We start from the raw sequence: 21,799 nt of genomic DNA on the forward strand, positions 1-21,799 counted from the left end.
ACTCCAATCTACTGGCTGACCTCCTGAACAGAGCTTGAACACTCGTGGAACGCCAGGCGGAAGACGGAAGCAATCTTTTGGTTTATTATCTTTTCTTTCTGCTTTAATTAATTTTGTTGAAGACCAGTGTTGGTATATTTTGTTGTTCTTTTGGTTATTGTTTCTTTATTTAATTGTGTGTTCATTCTTTGTTATTTTCCATTTACCTTTGTTTTGTTTGGGTTTGGCAGTTACAGGTTTGCATTTATTTATTTTACTTGTGAGTTGTGGCTGCCCTTCCCCTCGTGTTTATTTAGTTATTTTCTTTTTCTTGAATGCTTGAATGTGAGGGAAAAACCCTTTTTAAACTCTCCTTGTCTTTTCCCTCCCTTTCAGAAGCTGAGCACGACGGTGGCGGCATCGGTGTCCCTGGGTGGTGGGTCTCCCTCCCGTGTGATGTGCTGCGCACCCCTTTTTGTTTGAGTGTGTTCACCTTTATTTTCAGCGAGTGAGAGTGTCCACGTGTGTCTGGGGTGATCCTTCCGAGGCCTTCATTCCCTCTTCTACCCGCGTCCCACCGGTAAGCCTCAGCTCCTGTTTGGGCTCCCCCTTTTCCCCTTCTTTTAAAGAGAGTGAATGTGTTTTTGAAGTTTACTATTTAATAAAGATTTTCTGTTGGCCAGAACCCACGTCTCCTGCTTCTTAAGCCACGAACCTGAGTGTCCTCACCAATCATTACTTTTTAGTTATTTCCTTGGGTGCGAGTCCCAAGGTGGCGTTGTCTGGCTTCCTTTTACTTGATTCATCTCGCCACAAACTTGGCGTTGTCGGCAGGATCGCTTTGGGTTAGCAGAGACGTGTGTTCTGGTCTTTTGTTTTTTTCTCTTTGGTGTTTCATCTTCCATATTCTGTGTGTATATCTTTGTTTGGAATTTACTGTTCTTTTTTTCGCTTCTTTAAGGACAAAACAGCTGCCGGGTTCCGGTGAGTCAGTTAGGGTGTAGTTATGGGGGAGGAACTGCAAGAATTGAGGGAGTTGGTTTCACAGTTAAGAGCAGACAATGAGAGGTTGCGACGGGAACAGGCTGCGGCTGCGCCTGGTCCTAGCTCTGCCTCTCACTCTGGGTTGGCACCACCTCCTCCCCCCTCCATTTCTAGTGCCCCTATCACAGAAAGATTGGTTTTCGTACCTCGAGACAGAAAATGCCCCAGTTTCAGGGGAAGGTCAGGAATGGCGTTAACTGAGTGGATTGAGGAAGTCCAAGCCTGCATGAGGGCACGCCATTTATCCCCATCCGATCAGGCATTTTTTGTATTTGATCACCTTGAAGGAGAGGCAAGGGAGGAAATAAAGTACCGCCCCAGCGCAGAGAGGGATGATCCAGACAAGATTTTCACTATTTTACAGGAACTGTATGGTTGCTCTGAGTCCTATGTAGCCCTGCAGGAAGCATTCTTCTCACGGCGGCAACAGGAGGGGGAAACGCTCCAGGGGTTCTCCCTCGCCTTGATGAGCCTGATGGCGTCGGTGAAAGCATGTGCACCTGAAGGGGGAGTACCAAATTCTGAGGTTCTGCTGCGGGACCAGTTTGTGGAACATGTGATGGACGGTGCCCTCCGTCGCGAGTTGAAACAGCTGGTGCGTCGACAGCCTACGGCCTCCCTGCTTGAGGTGAGGAGGGAGGCGATCCGCTGGGAATGTGAGGGTTTGCCTGGGGGAGCCCGGGGTCGAAGTCACTCTGTTCCCTCGGTGCTTGGTCTGCAGTATGGGGTGCGTGGCAATTCTCATGGTGTAGCTACCCCGCCCCCAGTGTCAGAGCTTCAGGAGATAAGGGAGATGTTGAGGCTCCAGCAAGAGCAGTTAAACACCCTCACTCAAAGCCTTGCTGCAGTACAGAACCCCCAGCCGCATCGTCCTCCACCTCGTCGGGGTCCCATTATATGCAGACGCTGCCAGCAGCCGGGTCACTATGCAAGTGATTGTGATGGTGTGCGTGTCCCTCGTACCCGGTCCTCTTCTCCTGCACCTCAAATGGCCAGAAGGCGTCCTGCTCAGGAGTCAGAAAACTAGCGCCCGCCGAATTGCAGAGCCACAGTTTGGGCGGGGCGGACACTGGCTCCAGAGCTGTTTCTGATGAGGGAGAAGAAACTTGTCACCTTATGTCATCTTGTCCACAGGTGAATGTGTGCATGGGGGAAGTTGAGGTTCCGTGCCTTGTTGATACTGGGTCCATGGTTTCTACTGTCACGGAGAGCTTCTTTCTCCAGCATTTTGAGCCCTGGGGTCGGGAGAGACTCCAGTCGTGCCATTGGTTGCAGCTCAGAGCAGCTAATGGGTTAGCCATTCCCTATATCGGCTACCTGGAGCTGGACGTGAAGCTCTGTGGTAAATTCATGGCACGATGTGGGGTGTTGGTGGTCAAGGACCCTCCTGGAGGTCAGTCCTCTCGGGTCCCTGGTGTCTTGGGGATGAACATCATTCGCAGGTGTTACAAGGAGCTCTTTAGCCATCATGGGTCCAATTTCTTTGATTTACCCTCAGTAGCTGGAGCTCCAGAGCCAGTTGTGCAGGCATTACAAAAGTGTTGTCAGGCCAAGGAGCAGGTGCACAGGGATGCCGCTGGTAGGGTAAAGGTTCGAGGCCACAAAGCTTGTCGTATCCCTGGTGGCACATTGAAGATAGTTGCGGCAACCTGTTCAGAGCGCTACTCGAGTAACAGTGTGTTGTTTGAGCCCTTGGACTCTGGCCTACCTGCTGGATTACTGGTTTCGCCGTCTTTGGTCAGGGTAGTAAGGGGCACGGCCTACATCCCTGTTGTAAATGTTGGTTCTGTTGCCACCCGGTTGTACCCACGCACTGTGGTGGGCACTTTGGAAGAGGTCAGTGTTGTCAGTTTGCCTGCAGGAATCACTGAGGTCCCATCTGGTGTAGCCACCGTGGCATCCCAGACAGTCCCTCCTTCAATAGGGGAACAAATAGATTCCCTGGACTTATCCGCACTCCCCACAGTCGAGCAAGACAAGGTGAAGTCTCTTCTTCAGAGATACGAGTCTGTCTTTTCTACCCACGATGGTGATCTGGGCTGCACTGACCTGATAACCCATGACATTCCTCTGGTGGATGATGTCCCGGTCAGACAGCGTTACAGGCGCATCCCACCATCGGAGTACGAGGTGGTTAAAGAACATATTAACCAGCTGCTTCAGACACAGGTGATCAGAGAAAGCAGCAGCCCTTACGGTTCCCCAATCGTGTTGGTTAAGAAGAAGGACGGCAGTCTGCGTATGTGCGTTGATTACAGGCAGTTGAACAGCAAGACAAGAAAAGATGCTTTTCCCCTTCCACGCATTGAGGAGTCGTTGGATGCTCTAACAGGTGCCCGCTGGTTTTCGACTCTAGATTTGGCCAGTGGGTACAACCAGGTCCCAGTTTCGGAGGCCGATCGGCCCAAGACGGCATTCTGCACTCCTTTTGGTCTGTTTGAATGGAACCGCATGCCCTTTGGACTGTGTAATGCTCCCAGTACATTCCAACGACTGATGCAGCGGCTGTTTGGAGACCAGCAGTGCCAGTCCTTGCTTCTCTACCTTGATGACATTGTGGTTTTCTCCTCCACCGTTGACCAACATCTGCAGCGGCTGGAGGTGGTGCTTGGGCGACTTCAACAGCAAGGCCTCAAGGCAAAATTAAACAAATGTGCGTTCTTCCAGCGGGAGGTGCTGTATTTGGGCCACATAGTCTCTGATAAGGGGGTGTCTACAGATCCCAGCAAGGTGGAGGTTGTTGCTAAGTGGCCGCCTCCTACAAATATTTCAGAGCTGCGGTCGTTCCTTGGTTTTGCCAGCTATTATCGCCGCTTTGTTGAGGGTTTCGCAAAGTTGGCGGCACCCCTGCACCGGCTGGTTGCTGAATTTGGGGGCAAGAAAGGTAAGCCGACTGAGCGGGAGGTTCCTGAGAAATGGTCAGACGAATGTCATCGAAGCTTTGAGGCACTAAAGGCTAAGCTAACTTCTGCACCCGTGCTGGCATATGCCGACTTTTCTTTGCCGTTCATCCTGGAAGTGGATGCCAGCTTTGGTGGCCTTGGAGCTGTGCTCTCGCAGGAGCAGAATGGGAAGGTTCGGCCAATAGCTTTTGCCAGCCGAGGCCTTAAGCCCACTGAGCGCAACATGTCGAACTATAGCTCAATGAAACTGGAGTTCCTGGCGCTCAAGTGGGCAATGACTGAAAAGTTTAGGGAGTATCTGCTAGGTCACAAATGCATTGTGTACACAGATAACAATCCCCTCAGTCATCTGTCCTCGGCTAAGCTTGGTGCCACTGAGCAGCGTTGGGCTGCTCAGCTGGCCTCATTTGACTTTGAGATAAAGTACCGATCTGGGAGAAGTAATAAAAATGCAGATTCTTTGTCTCGCCAGCACCCAACTGAACCACAGGCCTGGGAGGCCATGATCCCGGGTACACCACTGCCTGAGCCTTTACAGCAAGCTTTGAGGGGTGAGTCTGCTGCAGCCATGCAGGCTGCGGTTGTAGCCCTGCCTCACCATGCAACATCTGACATTCAGGCCCTCCAGCAAGCTGACCCTGTTCTCCAGGAATTTTTTGTGTTCTGGAGACGTAAGCAGCGACCAAATGTTCAGGAGCGGAAGCAACTATCTTCGCCTGTTCTGGCATTGGTTCGCCAGTGGGACCGGTTGGTTGAGAGAGACGGGGTCCTTTACCGGGAAATCTTCCGCCCTGATGGGGCTGAAGCAGTGCTTCAGTTACTGTTGCCTGCTGCTTTAAGGGAAGAGGTACTTACTCAGGTTCATCAGGGGCACGGTCATCAAGGTGTGGAGAGGACTCTGGAGCTGTTGCGACAGCGGTGTTATTGGCCGGGGATGTCTTCAGTGGTGGCTCAGTGGTGCCAGGCCTGTGAACGTTGTCAAGTTGCCAAGGATTCCCAACCAGCTGCTCGGGCCTTCATGGGGCATTTGCTGGCGTCTCGCCCAAATGAGATTTTGGCCATAGACTACACTGTGTTGGAGCCTAGCCATAATGGACTAGAGAATGTCCTCGTTATGACAGACGTTTTCAGTAAATACACCCTTGCAGTGCCCACTCGGGACCAACGGGCCTCGACTGTGGCCCAGGTTCTGGCGTCTGAATGGTTTTTCAAGTTTGGTGTTCCTGCCCGCATACATTCGGACCAGGGCCGTAACTTTGAAAGCTCCCTGATCCAGCAACTTTGTAGCCTGTACAGCATTGAGAAATCCCGCACCACACCGTACCACCCAGCTGGTAATGGCCAGTGCGAACGTTTTAATCGCACTCTCCACAACCTTTTGCGTACGTTGCCAGTGTCCCGAAAAAGAGACTGGCACTCCTGTCTGCCACAAGTGCTATATTCTTATAACACGACCCCCCATCAGGCCACTGGTGAATCCCCATTCTATTTGATGTTTGGACAAGAGCCGAGGTTACCAGTTGACTTCTTGCTGGGGAGGGTCCCAGACCCTGTTGGTGGTGATGTACATGAATGGATTCAGGAGCACCAGGCCCGGTTGCATGTAGCATTTGAGGGGGCCCGGGAACGATTAAGGGTTGCGGCGGAGCGCAGAAAGAGAAACTACGACTGTCGTGTCCGAGATGTGCCTCTGATGGAGGGCCAGTTGGTGCGGTTACGGGATTTCAGTTCGAGGGGGCGCCATAAGATTCAGGACCTATGGGGCCCTGTGGTGTACAGAGTCGTGAGAGCACCAACAGGTGGGGGATCAGTGTACACCATTGCCCCTGTGGATGATCCCACCAAAGTCCGCCAGGTCAACCGCACCCTGTTGAAGGCTGTGGTCGGGGCGGCTCCTCAAGATGGTGCCCCGGCTGTTGGTTCACCCCCCGATGGCCAGATTGGGTCTGAGGATGAACCTTCATGTGACGGAGATTTGTTTCTTCTTGAGCAGGAGGTCCCCCGAACAAGATCCGCTCAGACAACCACAGTAACGCAGACAACTCCTCAGTTGTTGCTCTCACCATCATCAGGGCTGGATTCTGCTATGGCCGAGTGTCCACCCTCCCGTTTGCCGGCCGGTCCCTCAAGACAATCCGATGTCTCCAGCGAGGTAACAGTGCGACGGACGGCAAGGGCAACTGCTGGTCAGCATCCAAATGTCCATCACTTACCACGGTCCGTGCAGGAACCTACCCAACGGGATGCAGGCCCTTCTCGCTCAGCCTCTAATGCCATGGTCACTGTTTTTAGGCCATGGGATTAGCTGGTCCCTTGAGAGCTAAGGGGTAATCGTCGGGGCGACGATTTCTAAAGGGGGGGCAGACTGTAGCAGGAGGAGGCCCTTTCCTGGCTTGTAATAATTAACCAATCCCGCCAGGGGGAGCTGTGTATAAAAGAGGGCCATTCTCACTGGTGCAGCCTCTGCTGCTGGTTCGAGAGTAGACCCCGCCCCTGGGCTTCCTCACTTCCTGGTGTGAGCTGTGTGAGCCGTGCGAGCTGTGTTTGCCTGCTGGGCTGCGTCTGGGATCATTTCCCCCTGAATCTGGGTGTCAACTTGCTGCTAGAGGAGTGAGTATAGCTGTCCTCCTGGAGGCGCACCCCACATTCATGATCAGCTGGTAGTAATCAGCAGTTTGTGTTTAGGTGGCTGTTGTGAAGCCACAGACTCCCCACCTCTCCTACTGGGTGATCAGTTTGGATGCTTTTGGCCAGGTATGCAGTTGAAATACCCCCATAGGTGCATGAAGGTATGTGCAGAGGTATGACTGCCCTTTTTATTACATATTAGGAGCGGCCAGTTAAGCTGCAGTGGAACCTCCCAGCTGTTTTGTCCTTCCGGGTTGCTGCCACGACCAGCGTTGGCACATGTAATCACGCCTGGTCTGCCTCTGCTCCGTAGAGTCGGCCGCCTGCACTCCAATCTACTGGCTGACCTCCTGAACAGAGCTTGAACACTCGTGGAACGCCAGGCGGAAGACGGAAGCAATCTTTTGGTTTATTATCTTTTCTTTCTGCTTTAATTAATTTTGTTGAAGACCAGTGTTGGTATATTTTGTTGTTCTTTTGGTTATTGTTTCTTTATTTAATTGTGTGTTCATTCTTTGTTATTTTCCATTTACCTTTGTTTTGTTTGGGTTTGGCAGTTACAGGTTTGCATTTATTTATTTTACTTGTGAGTTGTGGCTGCCCTTCCCCTCGTGTTTATTTAGTTATTTTCTTTTTCTTGAATGCTTGAATGTGAGGGAAAAACCCTTTTTAAACTCTCCTTGTCTTTTCCCTCCCTTTCAGAAGCTGAGCACGACGGTGGCGGCATCGGTGTCCCTGGGTGGTGGGTCTCCCTCCCGTGTGATGTGCTGCGCACCCCTTTTTGTTTGAGTGTGTTCACCTTTATTTTCAGCGAGTGAGAGTGTCCACGTGTGTCTGGGGTGATCCTTCCGAGGCCTTCATTCCCTCTTCTACCCGCGTCCCACCGGTAAGCCTCAGCTCCTGTTTGGGCTCCCCCTTTTCCCCTTCTTTTAAAGAGAGTGAATGTGTTTTTGAAGTTTACTATTTAATAAAGATTTTCTGTTGGCCAGAACCCACGTCTCCTGCTTCTTAAGCCACGAACCTGAGTGTCCTCACCAATCATTACTTTTTAGTTATTTCCTTGGGTGCGAGTCCCAAGGTGGCGTTGTCTGGCTTCCTTTTACTTGATTCATCTCGCCACAAACTTGGCGTTGTCGGCAGGATCGCTTTGGGTTAGCAGAGACGTGTGTTCTGGTCTTTTGTTTTTTTCTCTTTGGTGTTTCATCTTCCATATTCTGTGTGTATATCTTTGTTTGGAATTTACTGTTCTTTTTTTCGCTTCTTTAAGGACAAAACAGCTGCCGGGTTCCGGTGAGTCAGTTAGGGTGTAGTTATGGGGGAGGAACTGCAAGAATTGAGGGAGTTGGTTTCACAGTTAAGAGCAGACAATGAGAGGTTGCGACGGGAACAGGCTGCGGCTGCGCCTGGTCCTAGCTCTGCCTCTCACTCTGGGTTGGCACCACCTCCTCCCCCCTCCATTTCTAGTGCCCCTATCACAGAAAGATTGGTTTTCGTACCTCGAGACAGAAAATGCCCCAGTTTCAGGGGAAGGTCAGGAATGGCGTTAACTGAGTGGATTGAGGAAGTCCAAGCCTGCATGAGGGCACGCCATTTATCCCCATCCGATCAGGCATTTTTTGTATTTGATCACCTTGAAGGAGAGGCAAGGGAGGAAATAAAGTACCGCCCCAGCGCAGAGAGGGATGATCCAGACAAGATTTTCACTATTTTACAGGAACTGTATGGTTGCTCTGAGTCCTATGTAGCCCTGCAGGAAGCATTCTTCTCACGGCGGCAACAGGAGGGGGAAACGCTCCAGGGGTTCTCCCTCGCCTTGATGAGCCTGATGGCGTCGGTGAAAGCATGTGCACCTGAAGGGGGAGTACCAAATTCTGAGGTTCTGCTGCGGGACCAGTTTGTGGAACATGTGATGGACGGTGCCCTCCGTCGCGAGTTGAAACAGCTGGTGCGTCGACAGCCTACGGCCTCCCTGCTTGAGGTGAGGAGGGAGGCGATCCGCTGGGAATGTGAGGGTTTGCCTGGGGGAGCCCGGGGTCGAAGTCACTCTGTTCCCTCGGTGCTTGGTCTGCAGTATGGGGTGCGTGGCAATTCTCATGGTGTAGCTACCCCGCCCCCAGTGTCAGAGCTTCAGGAGATAAGGGAGATGTTGAGGCTCCAGCAAGAGCAGTTAAACACCCTCACTCAAAGCCTTGCTGCAGTACAGAACCCCCAGCCGCATCGTCCTCCACCTCGTCGGGGTCCCATTATATGCAGACGCTGCCAGCAGCCGGGTCACTATGCAAGTGATTGTGATGGTGTGCGTGTCCCTCGTACCCGGTCCTCTTCTCCTGCACCTCAAATGGCCAGAAGGCGTCCTGCTCAGGAGTCAGAAAACTAGCGCCCGCCGAATTGCAGAGCCACAGTTTGGGCGGGGCGGACACTGGCTCCAGAGCTGTTTCTGATGAGGGAGAAGAAACTTGTCACCTTATGTCATCTTGTCCACAGGTGAATGTGTGCATGGGGGAAGTTGAGGTTCCGTGCCTTGTTGATACTGGGTCCATGGTTTCTACTGTCACGGAGAGCTTCTTTCTCCAGCATTTTGAGCCCTGGGGTCGGGAGAGACTCCAGTCGTGCCATTGGTTGCAGCTCAGAGCAGCTAATGGGTTAGCCATTCCCTATATCGGCTACCTGGAGCTGGACGTGAAGCTCTGTGGTAAATTCATGGCACGATGTGGGGTGTTGGTGGTCAAGGACCCTCCTGGAGGTCAGTCCTCTCGGGTCCCTGGTGTCTTGGGGATGAACATCATTCGCAGGTGTTACAAGGAGCTCTTTAGCCATCATGGGTCCAATTTCTTTGATTTACCCTCAGTAGCTGGAGCTCCAGAGCCAGTTGTGCAGGCATTACAAAAGTGTTGTCAGGCCAAGGAGCAGGTGCACAGGGATGCCGCTGGTAGGGTAAAGGTTCGAGGCCACAAAGCTTGTCGTATCCCTGGTGGCACATTGAAGATAGTTGCGGCAACCTGTTCAGAGCGCTACTCGAGTAACAGTGTGTTGTTTGAGCCCTTGGACTCTGGCCTACCTGCTGGATTACTGGTTTCGCCGTCTTTGGTCAGGGTAGTAAGGGGCACGGCCTACATCCCTGTTGTAAATGTTGGTTCTGTTGCCACCCGGTTGTACCCACGCACTGTGGTGGGCACTTTGGAAGAGGTCAGTGTTGTCAGTTTGCCTGCAGGAATCACTGAGGTCCCATCTGGTGTAGCCACCGTGGCATCCCAGACAGTCCCTCCTTCAATAGGGGAACAAATAGATTCCCTGGACTTATCCGCACTCCCCACAGTCGAGCAAGACAAGGTGAAGTCTCTTCTTCAGAGATACGAGTCTGTCTTTTCTACCCACGATGGTGATCTGGGCTGCACTGACCTGATAACCCATGACATTCCTCTGGTGGATGATGTCCCGGTCAGACAGCGTTACAGGCGCATCCCACCATCGGAGTACGAGGTGGTTAAAGAACATATTAACCAGCTGCTTCAGACACAGGTGATCAGAGAAAGCAGCAGCCCTTACGGTTCCCCAATCGTGTTGGTTAAGAAGAAGGACGGCAGTCTGCGTATGTGCGTTGATTACAGGCAGTTGAACAGCAAGACAAGAAAAGATGCTTTTCCCCTTCCACGCATTGAGGAGTCGTTGGATGCTCTAACAGGTGCCCGCTGGTTTTCGACTCTAGATTTGGCCAGTGGGTACAACCAGGTCCCAGTTTCGGAGGCCGATCGGCCCAAGACGGCATTCTGCACTCCTTTTGGTCTGTTTGAATGGAACCGCATGCCCTTTGGACTGTGTAATGCTCCCAGTACATTCCAACGACTGATGCAGCGGCTGTTTGGAGACCAGCAGTGCCAGTCCTTGCTTCTCTACCTTGATGACATTGTGGTTTTCTCCTCCACCGTTGACCAACATCTGCAGCGGCTGGAGGTGGTGCTTGGGCGACTTCAACAGCAAGGCCTCAAGGCAAAATTAAACAAATGTGCGTTCTTCCAGCGGGAGGTGCTGTATTTGGGCCACATAGTCTCTGATAAGGGGGTGTCTACAGATCCCAGCAAGGTGGAGGTTGTTGCTAAGTGGCCGCCTCCTACAAATATTTCAGAGCTGCGGTCGTTCCTTGGTTTTGCCAGCTATTATCGCCGCTTTGTTGAGGGTTTCGCAAAGTTGGCGGCACCCCTGCACCGGCTGGTTGCTGAATTTGGGGGCAAGAAAGGTAAGCCGACTGAGCGGGAGGTTCCTGAGAAATGGTCAGACGAATGTCATCGAAGCTTTGAGGCACTAAAGGCTAAGCTAACTTCTGCACCCGTGCTGGCATATGCCGACTTTTCTTTGCCGTTCATCCTGGAAGTGGATGCCAGCTTTGGTGGCCTTGGAGCTGTGCTCTCGCAGGAGCAGAATGGGAAGGTTCGGCCAATAGCTTTTGCCAGCCGAGGCCTTAAGCCCACTGAGCGCAACATGTCGAACTATAGCTCAATGAAACTGGAGTTCCTGGCGCTCAAGTGGGCAATGACTGAAAAGTTTAGGGAGTATCTGCTAGGTCACAAATGCATTGTGTACACAGATAACAATCCCCTCAGTCATCTGTCCTCGGCTAAGCTTGGTGCCACTGAGCAGCGTTGGGCTGCTCAGCTGGCCTCATTTGACTTTGAGATAAAGTACCGATCTGGGAGAAGTAATAAAAATGCAGATTCTTTGTCTCGCCAGCACCCAACTGAACCACAGGCCTGGGAGGCCATGATCCCGGGTACACCACTGCCTGAGCCTTTACAGCAAGCTTTGAGGGGTGAGTCTGCTGCAGCCATGCAGGCTGCGGTTGTAGCCCTGCCTCACCATGCAACATCTGACATTCAGGCCCTCCAGCAAGCTGACCCTGTTCTCCAGGAATTTTTTGTGTTCTGGAGACGTAAGCAGCGACCAAATGTTCAGGAGCGGAAGCAACTATCTTCGCCTGTTCTGGCATTGGTTCGCCAGTGGGACCGGTTGGTTGAGAGAGACGGGGTCCTTTACCGGGAAATCTTCCGCCCTGATGGGGCTGAAGCAGTGCTTCAGTTACTGTTGCCTGCTGCTTTAAGGGAAGAGGTACTTACTCAGGTTCATCAGGGGCACGGTCATCAAGGTGTGGAGAGGACTCTGGAGCTGTTGCGACAGCGGTGTTATTGGCCGGGGATGTCTTCAGTGGTGGCTCAGTGGTGCCAGGCCTGTGAACGTTGTCAAGTTGCCAAGGATTCCCAACCAGCTGCTCGGGCCTTCATGGGGCATTTGCTGGCGTCTCGCCCAAATGAGATTTTGGCCATAGACTACACTGTGTTGGAGCCTAGCCATAATGGACTAGAGAATGTCCTCGTTATGACAGACGTTTTCAGTAAATACACCCTTGCAGTGCCCACTCGGGACCAACGGGCCTCGACTGTGGCCCAGGTTCTGGCGTCTGAATGGTTTTTCAAGTTTGGTGTTCCTGCCCGCATACATTCGGACCAGGGCCGTAACTTTGAAAGCTCCCTGATCCAGCAACTTTGTAGCCTGTACAGCATTGAGAAATCCCGCACCACACCGTACCACCCAGCTGGTAATGGCCAGTGCGAACGTTTTAATCGCACTCTCCACAACCTTTTGCGTACGTTGCCAGTGTCCCGAAAAAGAGACTGGCACTCCTGTCTGCCACAAGTGCTATATTCTTATAACACGACCCCCCATCAGGCCACTGGTGAATCCCCATTCTATTTGATGTTTGGACAAGAGCCGAGGTTACCAGTTGACTTCTTGCTGGGGAGGGTCCCAGACCCTGTTGGTGGTGATGTACATGAATGGATTCAGGAGCACCAGGCCCGGTTGCATGTAGCATTTGAGGGGGCCCGGGAACGATTAAGGGTTGCGGCGGAGCGCAGAAAGAGAAACTACGACTGTCGTGTCCGAGATGTGCCTCTGATGGAGGGCCAGTTGGTGCGGTTACGGGATTTCAGTTCGAGGGGGCGCCATAAGATTCAGGACCTATGGGGCCCTGTGGTGTACAGAGTCGTGAGAGCACCAACAGGTGGGGGATCAGTGTACACCATTGCCCCTGTGGATGATCCCACCAAAGTCCGCCAGGTCAACCGCACCCTGTTGAAGGCTGTGGTCGGGGCGGCTCCTCAAGATGGTGCCCCGGCTGTTGGTTCACCCCCCGATGGCCAGATTGGGTCTGAGGATGAACCTTCATGTGACGGAGATTTGTTTCTTCTTGAGCAGGAGGTCCCCCGAACAAGATCCGCTCAGACAACCACAGTAACGCAGACAACTCCTCAGTTGTTGCTCTCACCATCATCAGGGCTGGATTCTGCTATGGCCGAGTGTCCACCCTCCCGTTTGCCGGCCGGTCCCTCAAGACAATCCGATGTCTCCAGCGAGGTAACAGTGCGACGGACGGCAAGGGCAACTGCTGGTCAGCATCCAAATGTCCATCACTTACCACGGTCCGTGCAGGAACCTACCCAACGGGATGCAGGCCCTTCTCGCTCAGCCTCTAATGCCATGGTCACTGTTTTTAGGCCATGGGATTAGCTGGTCCCTTGAGAGCTAAGGGGTAATCGTCGGGGCGACGATTTCTAAAGGGGGGGCAGACTGTAGCAGGAGGAGGCCCTTTCCTGGCTTGTAATAATTAACCAATCCCGCCAGGGGGAGCTGTGTATAAAAGAGGGCCATTCTCACTGGTGCAGCCTCTGCTGCTGGTTCGAGAGTAGACCCCGCCCCTGGGCTTCCTCACTTCCTGGTGTGAGCTGTGTGAGCCGTGCGAGCTGTGTTTGCCTGCTGGGCTGCGTCTGGGATCATTTCCCCCTGAATCTGGGTGTCAACTTGCTGCTAGAGGAGTGAGTATAGCTGTCCTCCTGGAGGCGCACCCCACATTCATGATCAGCTGGTAGTAATCAGCAGTTTGTGTTTAGGTGGCTGTTGTGAAGCCACAGACTCCCCACCTCTCCTACTGGGTGATCAGTTTGGATGCTTTTGGCCAGGTATGCAGTTGAAATACCCCCATAGGTGCATGAAGGTATGTGCAGAGGTATGACTGCCCTTTTTATTACATATTAGGAGCGGCCAGTTAAGCTGCAGTGGAACCTCCCAGCTGTTTTGTCCTTCCGGGTTGCTGCCACGACCAGCGTTGGCACATGTAATCACGCCTGGTCTGCCTCTGCTCCGTAGAGTCGGCCGCCTGCACTCCAATCTACTGGCTGACCTCCTGAACAGAGCTTGAACACTCGTGGAACGCCAGGCGGAAGACGGAAGCAATCTTTTGGTTTATTATCTTTTCTTTCTGCTTTAATTAATTTTGTTGAAGACCAGTGTTGGTATATTTTGTTGTTCTTTTGGTTATTGTTTCTTTATTTAATTGTGTGTTCATTCTTTGTTATTTTCCATTTACCTTTGTTTTGTTTGGGTTTGGCAGTTACAGGTTTGCATTTATTTATTTTACTTGTGAGTTGTGGCTGCCCTTCCCCTCGTGTTTATTTAGTTATTTTCTTTTTCTTGAATGCTTGAATGTGAGGGAAAAACCCTTTTTAAACTCTCCTTGTCTTTTCCCTCCCTTTCAGAAGCTGAGCACGACGGTGGCGGCATCGGTGTCCCTGGGTGGTGGGTCTCCCTCCCGTGTGATGTGCTGCGCACCCCTTTTTGTTTGAGTGTGTTCACCTTTATTTTCAGCGAGTGAGAGTGTCCACGTGTGTCTGGGGTGATCCTTCCGAGGCCTTCATTCCCTCTTCTACCCGCGTCCCACCGGTAAGCCTCAGCTCCTGTTTGGGCTCCCCCTTTTCCCCTTCTTTTAAAGAGAGTGAATGTGTTTTTGAAGTTTACTATTTAATAAAGATTTTCTGTTGGCCAGAACCCACGTCTCCTGCTTCTTAAGCCACGAACCTGAGTGTCCTCACCAATCATTACTTTTTAGTTATTTCCTTGGGTGCGAGTCCCAAGGTGGCGTTGTCTGGCTTCCTTTTACTTGATTCATCTCGCCACAAACTTGGCGTTGTCGGCAGGATCGCTTTGGGTTAGCAGAGACGTGTGTTCTGGTCTTTTGTTTTTTTCTCTTTGGTGTTTCATCTTCCATATTCTGTGTGTATATCTTTGTTTGGAATTTACTGTTCTTTTTTTCGCTTCTTTAAGGACAAAACAGCTGCCGGGTTCCGGTGAGTCAGTTAGGGTGTAGTTATGGGGGAGGAACTGCAAGAATTGAGGGAGTTGGTTTCACAGTTAAGAGCAGACAATGAGAGGTTGCGACGGGAACAGGCTGCGGCTGCGCCTGGTCCTAGCTCTGCCTCTCACTCTGGGTTGGCACCACCTCCTCCCCCCTCCATTTCTAGTGCCCCTATCACAGAAAGATTGGTTTTCGTACCTCGAGACAGAAAATGCCCCAGTTTCAGGGGAAGGTCAGGAATGGCGTTAACTGAGTGGATTGAGGAAGTCCAAGCCTGCATGAGGGCACGCCATTTATCCCCATCCGATCAGGCATTTTTTGTATTTGATCACCTTGAAGGAGAGGCAAGGGAGGAAATAAAGTACCGCCCCAGCGCAGAGAGGGATGATCCAGACAAGATTTTCACTATTTTACAGGAACTGTATGGTTGCTCTGAGTCCTATGTAGCCCTGCAGGAAGCATTCTTCTCACGGCGGCAACAGGAGGGGGAAACGCTCCAGGGGTTCTCCCTCGCCTTGATGAGCCTGATGGCGTCGGTGAAAGCATGTGCACCTGAAGGGGGAGTACCAAATTCTGAGGTTCTGCTGCGGGACCAGTTTGTGGAACATGTGATGGACGGTGCCCTCCGTCGCGAGTTGAAACAGCTGGTGCGTCGACAGCCTACGGCCTCCCTGCTTGAGGTGAGGAGGGAGGCGATCCGCTGGGAATGTGAGGGTTTGCCTGGGGGAGCCCGGGGTCGAAGTCACTCTGTTCCCTCGGTGCTTGGTCTGCAGTATGGGGTGCGTGGCAATTCTCATGGTGTAGCTACCCCGCCCCCAGTGTCAGAGCTTCAGGAGATAAGGGAGATGTTGAGGCTCCAGCAAGAGCAGTTAAACACCCTCACTCAAAGCCTTGCTGCAGTACAGAACCCCCAGCCGCATCGTCCTCCACCTCGTCGGGGTCCCATTATATGCAGACGCTGCCAGCAGCCGGGTCACTATGCAAGTGATTGTGATGGTGTGCGTGTCCCTCGTACCCGGTCCTCTTCTCCTGCACCTCAAATGGCCAGAAGGCGTCCTGCTCAGGAGTCAGAAAACTAGCGCCCGCCGAATTGCAGAGCCACAGTTTGGGCGGGGCGGACACTGGCTCCAGAGCTGTTTCTGATGAGGGAGAAGAAACTTGTCACCTTATGTCATCTTGTCCACAGGTGAATGTGTGCATGGGGGAAGTTGAGGTTCCGTGCCTTGTTGATACTGGGTCCATGGTTTCTACTGTCACGGAGAGCTTCTTTCTCCAGCATTTTGAGCCCTGGGGTCGGGAGAGACTCCAGTCGTGCCATTGGTTGCAGCTCAGAGCAGCTAATGGGTTAGCCATTCCCTATATCGGCTACCTGGAGCTGGACGTGAAGCTCTGTGGTAAATTCATGGCACGATGTGGGGTGTTGGTGGTCAAGGACCCTCCTGGAGGTCAGTCCTCTCGGGTCCCTGGTGTCTTGGGGATGAACATCATTCGCAGGTGTTACAAGGAGCTCTTTAGCCATCATGGGTCCAATTTCTTTGATTTACCCTCAGTAGCTGGAGCTCCAGAGCCAGTTGTGCAGGCATTACAAAAGTGTTGTCAGGCCAAGGAGCAGGTGCACAGGGATGCCGCTGGTAGGGTAAAGGTTCGAGGCCACAAAGCTTGTCGTATCCCTGGTGGCACATTGAAGATAGTTGCGGCAACCTGTTCAGAGCGCTACTCGAGTAACAGTGTGTTGTTTGAGCCCTTGGACTCTGGCCTACCTGCTGGATTACTGGTTTCGCCGTCTTTGGTCAGGGTAGTAAGGGGCACGGCCTACATCCCTGTTGTAAATGTTGGTTCTGTTGCCACCCGGTTGTACCCACGCACTGTGGTGGGCACTTTGGAAGAGGTCAGTGTTGTCAGTTTGCCTGCAGGAATCACTGAGGTCCCATCTGGTGTAGCCACCGTGGCATCCCAGACAGTCCCTCCTTCAATAGGGGAACAAATAGATTCCCTGGACTTATCCGCACTCCCCACAGTCGAGCAAGACAAGGTGAAGTCTCTTCTTCAGAGATACGAGTCTGTCTTTTCTACCCACGATGGTGATCTGGGCTGCACTGACCTGATAACCCATGACATTCCTCTGGTGGATGATGTCCCGGTCAGACAGCGTTACAGGCGCATCCCACCATCGGAGTACGAGGTGGTTAAAGAACATATTAACCAGCTGCTTCAGACACAGGTGATCAGAGAAAGCAGCAGCCCTTACGGTTCCCCAATCGTGTTGGTTAAGAAGAAGGACGGCAGTCTGCGTATGTGCGTTGATTACAGGCAGTTGAACAGCAAGACAAGAAAAGATGCTTTTCCCCTTCCACGCATTGAGGAGTCGTTGGATGCTCTAACAGGTGCCCGCTGGTTTTCGACTCTAGATTTGGCCAGTGGGTACAACCAGGTCCCAGTTTCGGAGGCCGATCGGCCCAAGACGGCATTCTGCACTCCTTTTGGTCTGTTTGAATGGAACCGCATGCCCTTTGGACTGTGTAATGCTCCCAGTACATTCCAACGACTGATGCAGCGGCTGTTTGGAGACCAGCAGTGCCAGTCCTTGCTTCTCTACCTTGATGACATTGTGGTTTTCTCCTCCACCGTTGACCAACATCTGCAGCGGCTGGAGGTGGTGCTTGGGCGACTTCAACAGCAAGGCCTCAAGGCAAAATTAAACAAATGTGCGTTCTTCCAGCGGGAGGTGCTGTATTTGGGCCACATAGTCTCTGATAAGGGGGTGTCTACAGATCCCAGCAAGGTGGAGGTTGTTGCTAAGTGGCCGCCTCCTACAAATATTTCAGAGCTGCGGTCGTTCCTTGGTTTTGCCAGCTATTATCGCCGCTTTGTTGAGGGTTTCGCAAAGTTGGCGGCACCCCTGCACCGGCTGGTTGCTGAATTTGGGGGCAAGAAAGGTAAGCCGACTGAGCGGGAGGTTCCTGAGAAATGGTCAGACGAATGTCATCGAAGCTTTGAGGCACTAAAGGCTAAGCTAACTTCTGCACCCGTGCTGGCATATGCCGACTTTTCTTTGCCGTTCATCCTGGAAGTGGATGCCAGCTTTGGTGGCCTTGGAGCTGTGCTCTCGCAGGAGCAGAATGGGAAGGTTCGGCCAATAGCTTTTGCCAGCCGAGGCCTTAAGCCCACTGAGCGCAACATGTCGAACTATAGCTCAATGAAACTGGAGTTCCTGGCGCTCAAGTGGGCAATGACTGAAAAGTTTAGGGAGTATCTGCTAGGTCACAAATGCATTGTGTACACAGATAACAATCCCCTCAGTCATCTGTCCTCGGCTAAGCTTGGTGCCACTGAGCAGCGTTGGGCTGCTCAGCTGGCCTCATTTGACTTTGAGATAAAGTACCGATCTGGGAGAAGTAATAAAAATGCAGATTCTTTGTCTCGCCAGCACCCAACTGAACCACAGGCCTGGGAGGCCATGATCCCGGGTACACCACTGCCTGAGCCTTTACAGCAAGCTTTGAGGGGTGAGTCTGCTGCAGCCATGCAGGCTGCGGTTGTAGCCCTGCCTCACCATGCAACATCTGACATTCAGGCCCTCCAGCAAGCTGACCCTGTTCTCCAGGAATTTTTTGTGTTCTGGAGACGTAAGCAGCGACCAAATGTTCAGGAGCGGAAGCAACTATCTTCGCCTGTTCTGGCATTGGTTCGCCAGTGGGACCGGTTGGTTGAGAGAGACGGGGTCCTTTACCGGGAAATCTTCCGCCCTGATGGGGCTGAAGCAGTGCTTCAGTTACTGTTGCCTGCTGCTTTAAGGGAAGAGGTACTTACTCAGGTTCATCAGGGGCACGGTCATCAAGGTGTGGAGAGGACTCTGGAGCTGTTGCGACAGCGGTGTTATTGGCCGGGGATGTCTTCAGTGGTGGCTCAGTGGTGCCAGGCCTGTGAACGTTGTCAAGTTGCCAAGGATTCCCAACCAGCTGCTCGGGCCTTCATGGGGCATTTGCTGGCGTCTCGCCCAAATGAGATTTTGGCCATAGACTACACTGTGTTGGAGCCTAGCCATAATGGACTAGAGAATGTCCTCGTTATGACAGACGTTTTCAGTAAATACACCCTTGCAGTGCCCACTCGGGACCAACGGGCCTCGACTGTGGCCCAGGTTCTGGCGTCTGAATGGTTTTTCAAGTTTGGTGTTCCTGCCCGCATACATTCGGACCAGGGCCGTAACTTTGAAAGCTCCCTGATCCAGCAACTTTGTAGCCTGTACAGCATTGAGAAATCCCGCACCACACCGTACCACCCAGCTGGTAATGGCCAGTGCGAACGTTTTAATCGCACTCTCCACAACCTTTTGCGTACGTTGCCAGTGTCCCGAAAAAGAGACTGGCACTCCTGTCTGCCACAAGTGCTATATTCTTATAACACGACCCCCCATCAGGCCACTGGTGAATCCCCATTCTATTTGATGTTTGGACAAGAGCCGAGGTTACCAGTTGACTTCTTGCTGGGGAGGGTCCCAGACCCTGTTGGTGGTGATGTACATGAATGGATTCAGGAGCACCAGGCCCGGTTGCATGTAGCATTTGAGGGGGCCCGGGAACGATTAAGGGTTGCGGCGGAGCGCAGAAAGAGAAACTACGACTGTCGTGTCCGAGATGTGCCTCTGATGGAGGGCCAGTTGGTGCGGTTACGGGATTTCAGTTCGAGGGGGCGCCATAAGATTCAGGACCTATGGGGCCCTGTGGTGTACAGAGTCGTGAGAGCACCAACAGGTGGGGGATCAGTGTACACCATTGCCCCTGTGGATGATCCCACCAAAGTCCGCCAGGTCAACCGCACCCTGTTGAAGGCTGTGGTCGGGGCGGCTCCTCAAGATGGTGCCCCGGCTGTTGGTTCACCCCCCGATGGCCAGATTGGGTCTGAGGATGAACCTTCATGTGACGGAGATTTGTTTCTTCTTGAGCAGGAGGTCCCCCGAACAAGATCCGCTCAGACAACCACAGTAACGCAGACAACTCCTCAGTTGTTGCTCTCACCATCATCAGGGCTGGATTCTGCTATGGCCGAGTGTCCACCCTCCCGTTTGCCGGCCGGTCCCTCAAGACAATCCGATGTCTCCAGCGAGGTAACAGTGCGACGGACGGCAAGGGCAACTGCTGGTCAGCATCCAAATGTCCATCACTTACCACGGTCCGTGCAGGAACCTACCCAACGGGATGCAGGCCCTTCTCGCTCAGCCTCTAATGCCATGGTCACTGTTTTTAGGCCATGGGATTAGCTGGTCCCTTGAGAGCTAAGGGGTAATCGTCGGGGCGACGATTTCTAAAGGGGGGGCAGACTGTAGCAGGAGGAGGCCCTTTCCTGGCTTGTAATAATTAACCAATCCCGCCAGGGGGAGCTGTGTATAAAAGAGGGCCATTCTCACTGGTGCAGCCTCTGCTGCTGGTTCGAGAGTAGACCCCGCCCCTGGGCTTCCTCACTTCCTGGTGTGAGCTGTGTGAGCCGTGCGAGCTGTGTTTGCCTGCTGGGCTGCGTCTGGGATCATTTCCCCCTGAATCTGGGTGTCAACTTGCTGCTAGAGGAGTGAGTATAGCTGTCCTCCTGGAGGCGCACCCCACATTCATGATCAGCTGGTAGTAATCAGCAGTTTGTGTTTAGGTGGCTGTTGTGAAGCCACAGACTCCCCACCTCTCCTACTGGGTGATCAGTTTGGATGCTTTTGGCCAGGTATGCAGTTGAAATACCCCCATAGGTGCATGAAGGTATGTGCAGAGGTATGACTGCCCTTTTTATTACATATTAGGAGCGGCCAGTTAAGCTGCAGTGGAACCTCCCAGCTGTTTTGTCCTTCCGGGTTGCTGCCACGACCAGCGTTGGCACATGTAATCACGCCTGGTCTGCCTCTGCTCCGTAGAGTCGGCCGCCTGCACTCCAATCTACTGGCTGACCTCCTGAACAGAGCTTGAACACTCGTGGAACGCCAGGCGGAAGACGGAAGCAATCTTTTGGTTTATTATCTTTTCTTTCTGCTTTAATTAATTTTGTTGAAGACCAGTGTTGGTATATTTTGTTGTTCTTTTGGTTATTGTTTCTTTATTTAATTGTGTGTTCATTCTTTGTTATTTTCCATTTACCTTTGTTTTGTTTGGGTTTGGCAGTTACAGGTTTGCATTTATTTATTTTACTTGTGAGTTGTGGCTGCCCTTCCCCTCGTGTTTATTTAGTTATTTTCTTTTTCTTGAATGCTTGAATGTGAGGGAAAAACCCTTTTTAAACTCTCCTTGTCTTTTCCCTCCCTTTCAGAAGCTGAGCACGACGGTGGCGGCATCGGTGTCCCTGGGTGGTGGGTCTCCCTCCCGTGTGATGTGCTGCGCACCCCTTTTTGTTTGAGTGTGTTCACCTTTATTTTCAGCGAGTGAGAGTGTCCACGTGTGTCTGGGGTGATCCTTCCGAGGCCTTCATTCCCTCTTCTACCCGCGTCCCACCGGTAAGCCTCAGCTCCTGTTTGGGCTCCCCCTTTTCCCCTTCTTTTAAAGAGAGTGAATGTGTTTTGAAGTTTACTATTTAATAAAGATTTTCTGTTGGCCAGAACCCACGTCTCCTGCTTCTTAAGCCACGAACCTGAGTGTCCTCACCAATCATTACTTTTTAGTTATTTCCTTGGGTGCGAGTCCCAAGGTGGCGTTGTCTGGCTTCCTTTTACTTGATTCATCTCGCCACAAACTTGGCGTTGTCGGCAGGATCGCTTTGGGTTAGCAGAGACGTGTGTTCTGGTCTTTTGTTTTTTTCTCTTTGGTGTTTCATCTTCCATATTCTGTGTGTATATCTTTGTTTGGAATTTACTGTTCTTTTTTTCGCTTCTTTAAGGACAAAACAGCTGCCGGGTTCCGGTGAGTCAGTTAGGGTGTAGTTATGGGGGAGGAACTGCAAGAATTGAGGGAGTTGGTTTCACAGTTAAGAGCAGACAATGAGAGGTTGCGACGGGAACAGGCTGCGGCTGCGCCTGGTCCTAGCTCTGCCTCTCACTCTGGGTTGGCACCACCTCCTCCCCCCTCCATTTCTAGTGCCCCTATCACAGAAAGAT

The 21,799-nt window shown here is 52.3% G+C and overlaps 4 long non-coding RNA genes across 4 annotated transcripts; all 4 read left to right on the plus strand.

Moving 5' to 3' along the window:
* Positions 1-242: 242 nt before the first annotated feature.
* LOC115392463 (uncharacterized) lies at positions 243-21,196 on the plus strand. The gene is made up of 7 exons (XR_003931853.1): positions 243-559; positions 6,868-6,961; positions 7,257-7,440; positions 13,749-13,842; positions 14,138-14,321; positions 20,630-20,723; positions 21,019-21,196. It is a non-coding gene; the product is annotated as an uncharacterized LOC115392463 (long non-coding RNA).
* LOC115392460 (uncharacterized) lies at positions 6,410-6,831 on the plus strand. Its single transcript, XR_003931850.1, has 3 exons — positions 6,410-6,536; positions 6,612-6,680; positions 6,757-6,831. It is a non-coding gene; the product is annotated as an uncharacterized LOC115392460 (long non-coding RNA).
* LOC115392461 (uncharacterized) lies at positions 13,291-13,712 on the plus strand. The gene is made up of 3 exons (XR_003931851.1): positions 13,291-13,417; positions 13,493-13,561; positions 13,638-13,712. It is a non-coding gene; the product is annotated as an uncharacterized LOC115392461 (long non-coding RNA).
* LOC115392462 (uncharacterized) lies at positions 20,172-20,593 on the plus strand. The gene is made up of 3 exons (XR_003931852.1): positions 20,172-20,298; positions 20,374-20,442; positions 20,519-20,593. It is a non-coding gene; the product is annotated as an uncharacterized LOC115392462 (long non-coding RNA).
* Positions 21,197-21,799: the final 603 nt, after the last annotated feature.

The sequence above is a fragment of the Salarias fasciatus genome, chromosome 7 (genome assembly GCF_902148845.1).
Source record: "Salarias fasciatus chromosome 7, fSalaFa1.1, whole genome shotgun sequence".
Taxonomy (NCBI): Eukaryota; Metazoa; Chordata; class Actinopteri; order Blenniiformes; family Blenniidae; genus Salarias; species Salarias fasciatus.